The following is a 14,377-nucleotide window of genomic DNA, read 5'->3' on the forward strand; positions in this document are numbered from 1 at the left end:
AAACCCTCTCTAGCCTGGCTGCTAAATATGTCTATGTTGACATTATACAGTGAGACTGATCTAAAATCAGCCATGTCCTCTGGGTTACCATTTCCTTTCTGCAACATCAGCAATGTAATCTTTTCAATTGCCTCAGCTAATTCTGGCTCTTAAAATCCTAATTAAACAATATCATTAGACTTTAAATCACCTCTATAACCACTGTCTTAAAAAATCCAATGGAAACCTATCTTGGCCCCCACCCTAACCCCATTCATATAGCAAATGCAACTTTATTCTCTCCATGGACCTAATCTATGATTTAACTGGTTTACTATCAAAATTTCAAAACAAACTCCATTGACTGTACTATCGTTGAACACGGAAGTTCAAAAACGGTAATATCGATGTCAAAAAAACAATCTAGGAACGGGTTTTAACATGGGTCGAGGTAGGGGAGATGTTTGTAGTTCGGAATAACACTGAACACCTATCTCGACCCATGTTAAAACCCGTTCCTAGATTGTTTTTTTGACATCGATATTACCATTTTCGAACTTCCGTGTTTGACGATAGTACTGTTGACGGAGTTCGTTTCGAAATTTTGATAGTAAACCGATTTAACCATTTCATTCTCACCCTCCCCTGGCACTGTCACCTCCATGAGCTACAACTCACCCATTCTCTTCTATCAGTTTCCTATATAGATCCCTGTAGCAGGTCAGTGAAACATAACATATTTTATCACTTGTATTATGCCTCTCATCCACCTTCCTCTTCTTTGCACTAATACCTGTCTCTTTTCACTGACCTTTAACCCAGCACACTATTAATTTCACTTCCATTTCCCTATTAGCCTACCCATTGGCACCCGTTGTCTCCAGCTCTGCATCTTCATTTTGCTGTTCTTTCTTATTTTTCCACTGTAACTTCTTTCTACACTGTCTGGTCACCTCACCACTCCCCAAAGTGCTCTGCTACTACTATATCTCCTTTACCCATCTCCCAACTTCTCATCCCTCTAGTTATTATAATCCCCAATGTGGGCCAATAAACTTCCTCTCCATCAGTGCCTGTCTTACTGTACCTTTAAACTAGACTATTCTGTCCTCCAACTGACATTTTCAAGATGCCTCCTCTACTGTCCTCTTCCTCCTGCCTGTTTTACTAAACTATAGTAAAGTATAATATATTCCACAATCCTCATATTCTTAGTGTCACCACTCATATCCCAATCCATCAAAAACCAACCCAAACTACTAGATCCCCTACCGCCATCCCTTATTAATGTGAACCCTTGCCTGTTCTCTTGTTTGCCCCTCCAGATAACTGCCAACATCTTCCTTGATACTCCCACCCTTCCACAAAATCATCTGGCAAACCCTCTGGATTCCATTACACCAAATGCCCTATCCAGAACATGATTTAGTAATATACTGAAATCCCTTCGCCAATATCTTTGTCCATCATAATTTCCATAAATCTTTATCTGGTTTTATTGAACAGATAGATGAATGTAGCCCATACCATTGAAGCCCTAAATATGACCCAAATGACTCAGGTTCAATATGTGGCATGGGCATGGGTGGAGACAATGATGGGGAAGAACATTATAAGGCAATGTCTGTTCACTTATTTGGGGGACAAAGGTATGGGGAAAGGCTAGTGGTACACCTAAGGTTGAAACCTCTGTTAGACATCAGAGTCATTGACAATTACAGCATCTTGAATGTGGAGTGGGTGGGCATTAGGGTTTGGATCATGGTGTAGATAGGGTGGCTCTTCTGTAATACCAGCAAGATGCATTCTGCATGGCACTACTGCAGTCCAACTTATGCCACATCATCCAGCATGTTAAGGCCCATGGTAGTATAAATGATGATGCACCCAGATAACTTTCACCCCCTCTCTGCCCCCTCATAGCCACTAAGATGTGTTAATTCTACCAGGACAGTGGGCCTGGCAGACTTCCGATCAAAATAGGTTGCACTGGACACAGTAGGCACAGATCTGGGAGAAAACTGAGAGGCAGCAGATGCCCAGCTGTCATAGTGGCTCCCCAAAAATGATATCAACATTGTAAATAAACCCTAAAGTAGTCCCACTGCTGCAGCTGATTCTGTACACCAGCCCTAGAACAAGCCATTCGCCACTCTTCTATATCTCAACAGGACCAGTCTCTCTTACCTTCCCCCCATACTTCTTTAAGTCTTTCACTTAATTTTCCTACACAGCAACATTGTAATCACAGCTAGACTCCCCAGCAGCTGTGTTGGTGAACTCACATTCAATTCTGAGCATGATCAGATGGGTTACAGCCACTGGAATCCCTGTGTGCATGTTTGCAACATTTAAGCAGCTGGAACACCCACTACACCAGACTTAGATGGTGAACCACTTAGTGGAGAAGTGTAACAGCTTGGATATGGTGAATCAAGATATCATCTTTCTCACTATTGATGTTAAGGAACTTTATAGCTGTATCCCCCAGGATGTTGGCCTCAATTGGTTATCTAACTTTCTGTTTGAAGAATTTGGGGTGCCTCAGGACAGTATCAATACTTATACCCAATTGATGGATATGGTGTTACGGAACAATTACATCTATTTTGAGGGGAATTTTTTTAAGCAGCTTTTAGGGGTGGCCATGGGTTCTCCCTGTGGTCCCCTTTTTGTGAATATAGTCATGGCTTGGTGGGAAAAACATTTCTTATTTTCCTCCCCTTACTTTATTAATATTATATTATACCTGAGATACCTGGACGATTTATTCATTGCATGGAGGGGAACTGTGGAAAGTATAGTGGAATTTATCATTATATTAATGAGAGTACCACATTTCTGAAGTTCACTTACAGTTTTGACTTGTTTAAAGTGTCGTATTTGGATGTGTTATTGGTTAAAACTGAGGAAGGTTTCCTGAAATCAAAAATATACAGAAAGCCAACATATTCAAATAGTATACTGTATTTCAATAGTAACCACCCTATGCACGTCAAACGTGGTATTATTAAAGGGCAGTTGGTGAGAGCGGCCCAGATGGTCTCTAGTTATGTGGACTTTTTAGAGGAATGTGACTTTATGTGTCAAATGTTTGTAGACAGGGCTTATCCTAAGTATTTGATTAATGATATTAGGAAGGAAGTGGTAGAGAAATGTTTCAAAGGTATTTACAAATCCATTTTAAATAATATGGGGGCAAGTGTTTTGAGTCTGGTTGTATCTCTGCATGAAATGGACATGGATGGGAACTCTATTGTTCCTGGTGTTACCCTTGTTCATGGTGGTGAAGGGATACCCAGTGGGTCTGAACTGGGAGAGAGATTTTCCTGCCCTTTTGTGACTACGTGTTCCAATATAGTTATTCCATACAAGATATAGTTAGTAAAAATTAGATTGTTTTGAAAAGTGATCATGCTATGGAGGCCCTGTTTGGTGAACACCCTGAAATTGTTTTCAGGAGGGGGAGGAATATCAAAAATATTTTGGAGCAAGTGAAGGATACTAAGATACAAGGTAAAATGACATCTTGTGGGGCCTGTAGTCAGTGTAAACACATTTTAATTACATCTAAGGTGAAGATTTGCAACAAAGAAATCAGTGTTAAAGCGAAATTTAATTGTCACACACACACAGGGAGTAGTATATGCAGCTTTGTGTTCTCACTGTGCCAGCTTTTATGTTGGAAAGACCCAAAGGAAGCTGGCCCAGAGAATATATGTACTTCTGTATAATGTTCACCATTGTGACGAAAAGAATACCTTATATAGGCATATCAAAAATTTCCCTGACCATGTTTTAAATTTTTGGTGTTGCAGTAGGTTAGAAGGGTTGACAGGGGTGGTCCTTGGAAACTATGGTTAGAGGACAAGGAAGTTTGGTGGCAGGTCTTCCTTAATGCCCATGTACCCCCAAGTTTGAATAATGCTATCTCTATTAGTAGTAAATTGAAGCTTAGGGTATTGGATAGGTAATTTTATACTAATAACAGTAACATTTTTATTCATGATTTTTTTTTATTATTCTATAACATATATATATATATTTTTGTTTTCAAGTATGATTTTTTTATATATTGATATATATAATTTTTAACATTCAATCATTCTGCAAGTATTATGTATTTTAAGTGATTAATTGTGGATTAATTGTTTAGTGGGTGTGGTTTGTAATATAAATGTTGAGCACTTGTGAAAATAATTTGTCTGATAAAGTTTGGCTATTGTGCCTTATGAAAGTGCTTAGCACTTACTTTGTGATTTCTATCTGGGTTCTTTTGCAGTATAAACCCCAGATAGCTATGCTGGCATATGCTACACATCCATTATTTTACTTCTCCTGGCATAACTGGCTATAACTCATAACATCATACTTGTCACTGTTGTGCATCAAGTACTATTGCACAAACATGTTGCCCAGCTGTGTGCACCCTCACCTACTGTGTTTGCATGATGGCAAGTGATGCACAACTTTTTCAAATGTTGCAAATCCAGTGTGCACTCTCAGTAAGTGTAGTATGTGCAATTGGTGGGAAAACATCAGGATATAGAATGCAAATGGTGAGAAATGCTCATTCTGCATTGGGCTTGATCCATGGTAGTCATGTTTAGTGTCTGAGGTGAGGGAGTGTGCTTTTGAGTGTAAAGGTGAGTTGTTCAGGAGTTCAAAGTCTTTACTGGACTTCTAGTTAAAGAGAATGGGCCCTTTTTGCTGCAGTGGGACTATTTAGGCTCAGAATACAAGTCTGATGCCTGGAATATTATTGATAGGGCTTTAACCAGTGCTACAGGTATCCTCTGTAACTGGTGAACAATGCTGAAATAATTTTGATGACTTCCAGAGGAGGAAGTGGGGTACCCTCTACCATTGGATTGGAAATTTTAGTATGGGGGACACCCCACAAACATGTAAGCATCAATTACAGTGACTAATTGTAATAGTTAAAAGCTGAATATAGTCAAGACTTAGACTGGTATTCATAATAGTATTCCTTTCTGTTCAGTTTTTTCCACAGCTGCCATGGAGCGAGCATCAAATGTGAGATCTCACGTCATGCAATTGGCAAAGATGCAATAATCATGGGGCATGTATGCATCAAAACAGTAGTGTTCTTGTAGCATTAACACTAAAGATGGCTTAGCTGGTATTTAATACAGTTGCATCAAACTGACCATGCATATCTCAACTATAAAAGAAAGTATGTATGCATTAGTCTGTAGCACAAAGCAACAGTTCCATTTTCTCAAATAACCATGAGCATACATCTCTAAACTGTAAAAGGAAAGTATGCATGCAGTAGTCTGTAGAACAAAATAACAGTACAGTACAAGAGAGGAGTCAGCGGTTGTAGGTTCAAAAAACACACTTCCCAAATATACAATTCTGTTATGTTTTCATATTATTGCAATGTAACTTCAGAACTCTATACCAGCGGCGCAATGGCCTGCTGTAAACTGTAATCAGTATATTTGGAACTTGCATATGTGCAATATATGCATGCATTAAGGACTGCTGGCTGGAATCTGTACTATAGTGCACATCTGTTATGAACTGGGTAGTCTTAAAAGTAATGACATTTTTTAGGAGTTTGGAGTGTTAAAAATAAAGGTAACAGAGTAGAGTCAAATAACAGTATCAGTGCTTTGTATGCCACATATGAATTTCCCTTTATACTCCCCCGTGCTTGCTCCCCATGTTACCAATGTAATATCTTCCCAATTAATTTTTTATGAAGCATCATTGCACAATCCACAATAAGGTTTTTAAAGCATCATTGCATGATATCATTTAGTTTTATGATGCATTAGTTCATCGCTAAGCAACACTAATACAAAAGTAGTTCATAGTATTAGCTACAGGTGTATTTGGAACCGGTACCATCTGCCCTCAAAAAGGAATGTAACACTGCATTCAGTGCATTAATACTTGCAGCTAGAGAGTCAGTTAAGTAGCAGGTGTATGCACCAGTAGTTGTCTGCCATTTGCTATTCCATCTCTAAAACACACCTGCTGCTCAATTGAGTATGTAGCACCATTTGTTAATGCATTCATCTATTCCTTTTTGGGGTCAGATGGTACTGGGTTTGAATCCAGGTGTTTGTAACAGTTTCAAACACTTTTACATGTAAATCTAAATTCTAAAGTATGATAGTTGGAATAGAGTCTCTATAATATACCTGCTAATTTACTGAATGTGTGGTAACACATGCTCATACACCCAGTGGAGTAATATGTACATTTTGGGCTAGATGGAACTTATTTTGACTACAGCTTTATCTAAACTGCTTTTTGCCATTCCACACTTTGGTGCGAGATGTGCACAATCGTGCAATTAAGCTTTAAAGAAAATAAATGGGAAGGTAGGAAAGTAGTTAAAAGGGGGAAAAACAAAGTGAAAGGAGGCCAGGAATATGTAGGAGGGTGGTAGGAAAGAACCATAGCTATCCATTTTTTCAACAGTAAAACATGATCATATATGCAGAATATTATCTGAATTTGCAGTGTCACCCCCAGAGAGAGGGGCGATCACAACACAGTCATATTGTATAGCCAACTGGACAAATCAAGGGTGTCAAGAAGACATGTATGTGAAATGGAGAGCTATGTATGGGATGACATTTTTTTTGGGACAGATGCCCTTTTTTTTTTTTTTTTGCAGAGAGAGAGAGGAATGTTGAGGAAAGGATTTAGGCATGTCTGGGTCAGGTAGCTGGGTAGGTTAGGAAGCAATGGCAGACAGAAAGGGCATATAAAACAAGACACAGGGATGGTGAAGGACACAAGAGGTGGGTGAATACCATGGTTAGGGTGAGGGTGGGAACATAGCCAACCCACAGACGTCAAGCTGGTTGACGGTGAGAATTCAGTTATCACCCACTGGATTGTAATCACTGTCACCTCACTGCACTGATGGCTGCAGTGTCTGGCATCTGTGTCTCCTCATGTTTTTATGTACAGTTATGGAAAGCAGTGTCCCATCTGGCATAGGAGTGCACTAACTGTGTGGTGCACAATGCTATGCACCAACCCTGGCAGTTCATCATGGGTATTACCACCTTTGCCACTGCTCCTGGAGGGAACCACTGGCCTATCCTGCAGCACAGAACTACCTGAGGGGACAGGTAGGGCAGGAGCAGCAGAGAGGTTGCTACCAGGTTGTATTCCAGACATGCAGAGCCTTGGTGCCTTAGCCGGTTGAGTTGGGAGCAGGTGGATCTTCTGGGGCAGGCCTACCCCATGATGCTGTGAAAAAAAATAGAACAAACAAAAAAAAGAGAAGATAAGGGTTAGGGTGAGAGAAAAACAAGGGAGAACATAAACAACTTCATATGTGACATACAATGCATTGATACAATTATTCGACTCTATTCTGTAACCTTTACTTTTAAGACTACTGAATTTTAACAAATAACTTTTTTACTGTTAAGACTACCCAGTTCATAACAGATGCACACCACACAACAGACTGCAGCAAGCAATTCTTGATGTGTGCATATATTGCTTATATGCATGTTCCAATTATACTGATTACAGTTTACAGCATGCCATTGGTGCCACTGCTGTAGAGCTCTGACATTAAATTACAATACTGATGACAATTTAACAGTATTGTATATTTAGGAAGTGTGGTTTTTGAATCCACAACCTGTGACTGCTCTCTAATTCTGAACTGTTGTTTTTGGCCTACAGACTAACGCATACATACTTTCCTGTTGCAGTTGAGAGATTCATGCTCAATTTGATACAACTGTATAATAAACCGAAAAAGATGTCTTTACTTTTAATGCTACAATCACAGTACTGTTCAGATGCATACATTCCACATGCTTTTCACATCCATGCTAATCTAGCATCATGTGTTTGCACATTCAGTTCTTGGTCTGTGACTGCTGCAGAAAAAAAAAAAAAAGAACAGAACAGAATACCATTATGAATAACAACCCTGACTATTTCCAGCTTTTAACTCTTATAATTAGTATCTGTAAGTGATACTTATACATCTGTGGGGTGCCCCCAGTCCTACATTCCTTGATCCAATGTTTGAGGGTATCCCTCTTATTCATCTGGAGGTCTCCGTAGTGATTCCTACATTGCTCACCAGTGCCCGGCCAAGACTATTCCATGGCTATGACTTGTAATCTGAGCCACAATAGTCCCTCTGCAATAACCTGGGCCCACATTCATTCATTAGGAGTCCAACAAACAGACTACTGGAAATGCAATCTTTGAGCAACAGAATCTCAAAACCTGTCCACAAACATCTGCCATGCTTAGTATAGATCAAGACCAATGTCGAATGATGTTTTCCTGCCAACTACAGGTATTGCGCTTACTGAGAGTACACACATTTTGTTTCACAACATTTGGAAATGTTGTGCATTGCTTACCATCAGGCAAACATGGTACTTGTGGGTGAGCATTGGTGGGCAACATGCTCGCATGATAGCCAATTCTATAAATTGAATGCAGCCGGTTTATGTTTGAGGCTGTCTGGATCCTGTCTGCTACCATTCATCCAGTTTGTGCAGTGCTGCTCTACGCACAAACCAGATAAGCATAGCCAAACCTATTTGTGCTAATTGGTGCATTGTGCAAACAGTGGCCACCATAAAAAATAAATGAGAAATAATTGAAATGAGGAAAATAATCTATAATATAGGCCTGAATTTCAACTCTCATTCCAATTTACCTTCAGAAAACAGGATAGGTGCCTTATCCATCTTTGCCACACAAATAGCTTTGCAACAAATAAATTAAGTAATCCCTCATACAACCAAGTGTAGCTGAATATACACAGCCATCAAGGCACAAACTGTTATTTGCACATTTATTACATTTAATATATTTGGATGTAGTGCACTTAGTGATCACACAACTTGTTATAATTATTGCTTGCAAATATACAGCTCTGTCTTACTTTTCTATATTTCTTGGTCATTCATCAATTATCTGACCAGTACTCAGAGGCATGCAGTGTGTAACACAGTCTATATCATTTACCTTAAAATGTGTAAGGATATTAACTGTGAATACTATGATATGCAGTTGCCATCAAATGAAGGGCAGGTTGGATGGCAGAAACAAGCATAGACTGCTCTTTTGTGGGAGGGGGGAGCAAAGGTGAGTTCCTGTTATGGCACATGTAAGGGTACACTGTTCTTTAGAAGCTACTGTTATAGCACAAACAAGGATATGTTGCTTTTGTTATTCTCCTTGTTTTGCATCCTGCCTGTTTAATCTTAAGATGGCTGTAAAGTCAGAAACTGTGATGTGTCTTATTACTTTTTTTACTTTTCCCATTACAGACATATGGTGCTAAACTTAGGGCATGCAGTGATTACCAGTAATTTGGAAATGTATGAATGTGTGAATCTTTGATAACTGAGGCTTACTACTTGCTAATGGACACATGCAAGTCAAATAACTATGCTGTCACATGTTACATTAGTTTCTGTACAAATCTTCCACCTTTTACTTGCTTACTGTGCCAAGTGATGAAATACAAGTACATGCCATAATATTATTATGCAATACAGTACATTTTCAGGACTTACCTTGTAAATGCAGCAGTTGCCAGAGTGTTAGTTTAGGGTTGACTGTGATGCAAGCATCATACCTATCAACTGTGCAGATTTTCGCAGAATGTCCAGATTTTTTCCTCATATTTTTGGTGTGTTCATCCTAAAATCTGTCCTTTCTGGCAAATAGCTGAGGACTGAAGTTATTAAATAATGACAAACACTTGACTTTGAGACTCCACATCCTTCAGAAATTTCATGCTAATGTAAAACTATTATTTTATCAACTTTCTAAGTTTGTAATAGCAATATTTAAAATCTGTCACTATTTTCACCCCATCATTTAAGGCTTTGTCCAGATTTTTTGCTCTAAGAGTTCAGAGGTATGCAAGCAGTACATAGCCAATCCATGTGGAGGGATCTAATTATTACAAATATATAAACAGACTACAGTAGTCTGTTTATATATATATTTGTAGTAATTAGATTTAACATCAGTAACGTATATTACTACTATAATATTATAAACAAATTTTATTGATGTATATGTAAAAAGTGATGAGAGCTGCTTAGTATGTGAGTATTTAATCTCTGCAATGAAAGTGTTGAAATGTATTACAAGATTAGTAAAAGTTTTATAAAAGGTTAGTATATTCTTAAGGAAGCTAATAGAATAATTGATGTATTACCACATGACTACTATTTAAATAACTGTTTGTTCATTGTGAAAAGTTTTACGGTCTGAGGAAGCAAATGTGAAAGCGCTTACCGAATAAACATTTTATCTGTTTTTTACCTAAACAAGCTAGACTGGATTATTGCCAAGCTGGTGGTTGTCTTCTGCTGCTTTTTGCTTTTGGACTTTATCTATTTTGGTTTTGTGGAAGTGCGGAGGTATTTACCCTGTCGAGCGTGGTTTCAAATGTTATAGTTATATTTATGAATAATACGAAGTAAAGGCTTTTTACACTTTTATCTGTACACCTTAGTTAGAAGTGTTCTGATGGCATGGCCTTGTTTGTCAAGCCATTTCAGAGATACGTGTGATTGACGATAAATGAAAATAGAATGCTATGTGATAAATATGTATAGATGTTTCAGGGACAGGTCCTTTGAAAGCACTTTTAGCATTTCAAAGATGTTTTATTAGCAAAATGGTTCATTTGCCTGTTCTTTTGTGGGTGGGGGGAGCAAACAAGAGTTACTGTTATGTCACAAACTAGAATGGGCTGTTATTTTAGGGGGGCACAGCTGAGTTATTGTTGTGGCACAAACAAGCATACGTTGCTCTTGCTACTCTCCTTGTTTTGCATTCTGTCTGTTGTTAGTATTTCACATCTGTAGACTGTTTTATGTTTTTTTCCAGTGGGTAATGCTGACTGTCAACCTTTACTGTTTTAACTGGAAACAGTTATTTTGTAGTTATGTCATGCTTATGTGTATTATCATTCTGTTGTCTTTTAGGACACAAACAATGTCAATGAGGTGGAGACCCCCATTCAGTTTTGCAGAAAACAACATCATTAATGATGCTGTCCTCCAACATGGGGCATTTCTGCTGGGAAGGAGTCAACCCAATATGGCACACAAGCTACAATTATGACAGCACATTACTACATTACTAAGAGCATCAGTTCTGTGGATGGCCACAATCGAACCTTTGAACAGGTGTGCCACAGGGCCACTGACATGATTACCACTGCACTGAGGTGAGCAGCTGCAGTTGCCCAAGAACAAAGGGTAACTGGAGGAGGACCTGCTACAGAACTGCCTCTTACCTGCAGTGAAGAATCCCTGATGAATATCGTCCATCATGAGAGCTCACAGCAGATTGGACCACAGTATGTCCTTCCGGTTAGGCTTTGTTATATGACCAGTTGAATACTGCTGTTTAGTAAAGCCATTAACATAAATGTTACTTTCTGTGTCACATGTGTTTTTTTTTGGTGGGGATGATTGAAGATCGCTACTGTTATAAGCTCAGTTTGGAGTTGTCAGACATATTTTTGTTGAAAGTAAACTTAATGCAGATATAGACGAGTACATGTATTACCCCCTGTTTTACTATTAAATGTGTTGATGTTGCCCTTACATCTTGCTTAACTACTTTCAGGACTGTCAGGAATCCAGCAAGATAAGTCTCCTGCAGATGGTAAGCAAATAAATGTATGTATTTATGCACATCAATTTAAATAAATATTATAATGTGCCATTTTAGGCCTGTTGTGTGTATTGCTGTATTGTCTGCAATAGTGGCAGCACTCTTAGTTGCTTAGCATATATGGCACCATGGTAGTACAGGTATAAATGTATTCCTCTGTTTATTCCTTTTTATCACAGCTGATCCTAACTTGGCAGTGTGGGCCCTGTGCCACCTGATGGCAGAGTCTCAGCAGACACTGATGATGATGGTGGCCAAACTGAGGCACAGCCAGGGGATGTAGAGGTTGAATCAGATACAGAGGTTGACATCGAGCCACCGCCCTTCTTTTTCCCCAGACACAGTCAGTAGGCCTATGCCTACTCAGTCCACTAAGTCCACAGATATTGGACAAGTGGAGGATGAGGACATTGATCAGGGAAGTGTGGCTACTGTGGATTCAGTGCCTGTTGACTGTGGCCATAGCAAATGTGTGGTTGAGGTGCCACGTAGGGAGTTGCTAGGGGTGCTCATAGGGGCCTTGCTGTTCCTCCCCCACCTGGTACAAGTGCCTTTCCTGTGTCATTTAACATATGTTTAGATTCATCAAGGAGGCACAAGCACATTCAGAAAGGCACTCCAGACAAATGCTCAGGGTTGTAGATGTGGCATAATCTGACATGCATGACTGCCTCCACCATGTTGCCAATACAATGGATCAGATGAATGACACATTGGAATGAGCAGTGTCTGTGATGAAACATCTGGTGGGATGGGGAATGGACACAGCATATGCCGATAACTAACATAGCCATGCCTGGTCATGCTCCTGTAGTGGCAGTACTTCCACTGCTCTATCACTGAATGTGCAGTCCACACCCAGACATGGGAAACCATGGGCTTGTGGTTCTGGGCATTCCCATGAAGGGAGCATGTCTCGCAAACATTAGTCATGTTCGGGTAGCAGCATTGCATCTGACCTTGGGTGTGGAGGTGCCAGTGCATCTCCTAGCAGAGCCAGTTCTTGTGGTCAGGGGCAACAACGATAAGCTGTCAAACTCTCCCATGCATGGTTCACACCTTTCAGACATACAAGATGTAGAGTTAGCACAGAGCTTGTCTCTGTTCATGCAGACTCTCACACACCACTTTCACATGGAGGACCCATACAGACACACACACAGTTGTTACATGGTTCAGCCTGCCTGCTTTCCTTTCTTATTCACACACATTCACCAACTTTTTGTGTCAGTCTAGGCCTCCTGCCGCCACACACAACACACTGTGCAAGTGATGATAACTGTGCCATATCCCTATTTTTTCTCTTTTGGATTCAGGAATACAAAAACTTTGTGTCGGATGCACAGGGTGCACAGCTACATTAGTGCTTAGCATATTTGCATTTGTGTTTCTGGACTGATAATTGTACCTGTTACTTATATTTGCATTGCCAAGTTATACAGTGGATAGCATCATCAGTTCACTACTTTATACTGTATTCTCTTGTAAGAGTTGAGAAGTTAGAATCTGCAATGTGTCTCATTGCTCTCTAACATTTCTCTTTAATGATTTTCCAGTACAAACGTATGGTGCACATCATAAGTCACCCCTTCACATTCAGATCTCAGGATTTATGACAGCAATAAAGTCAAATCTCATCAGAACAGTAATACAGTATAATGGTCACTTTTGAATGTACCTCATCAGATATATGCATCAGGCTGAAATGAATACAGAGCTTTCTCATAAAGATAACACATGGCCTACAAACCATACCATGATGTATGTGGATAGATTAAAAGACATTTCACTGTAATCTGTCTGGTACTGGATGAGGTGATATCTGCCTGGCCTCCAGACCAGTGCCTGATCATGCGCTGGTGGTATGACTGCATATGCAATCATCTGATATAGTCAATGACATCAGCACTGTCTGTTGATCATATGGTAATAATGGTACCCCACATGCTAGTGTAAAATGCTCTCTGTAATGTCAAGTAACAGATCACACACAACCACACACACACACACACACACACACACACACACACACACACACACACACACACACACACACACACACACACTTGATTGCAGTTTGAAAGGAACCCCTACCTATCTAAATGCACAGACTACAGAACACAGTATTTAATGCAAGCACCACAACATAAGTCTGATTTATACAGGAGTGCAGGTGAACTTATAGTAGATGACATCAGCAGGCCATGGGGGAGACAAGGGGTTGTTAAGGCTGCATGAAATGTATGTGTAGGCTTGTGTAAGTATTAAAAAACTAACAAGCCATGCCATTGGAGAAGTAATTGTAGGGTAGCATATTTACTCTGCTGACTAGAGACTCACATGCAACAAGTTGACTGCAATGAGAACAGAACTCCTACCTAAGTGCACAGACTACTGAACACAGTACTTAATGCAAGCACCATGACACAACTCTGATTTTTACATAGTTGCAGGTCAACCTATAGTGGACAACATCAGCTGTGCATGTTGGAGAGAAGAAGTTGGGAGGCCTGGCTGAAATGGATCTGTAGGCAGGTGCAAGTATCAAAATACTGTCAATTTATGGGATTGGGGTAATAACTGCAGGGCACACACTTGATCTTCTGGCTAGACACACACACACACACACACACACACACACACACACACACACACACACACACACACACACACACACACACACACACTTGACTGCAGTGAGAACAGAACCCCTAGGTAT

This window comes from Protopterus annectens, chromosome 6.part0 (genome assembly GCF_019279795.1).
Source record: "Protopterus annectens isolate FY-2018-M chromosome 6.part0, PAN1.0, whole genome shotgun sequence".
NCBI lineage: Eukaryota > Metazoa > Chordata > Ceratodontiformes > Protopteridae > Protopterus > Protopterus annectens.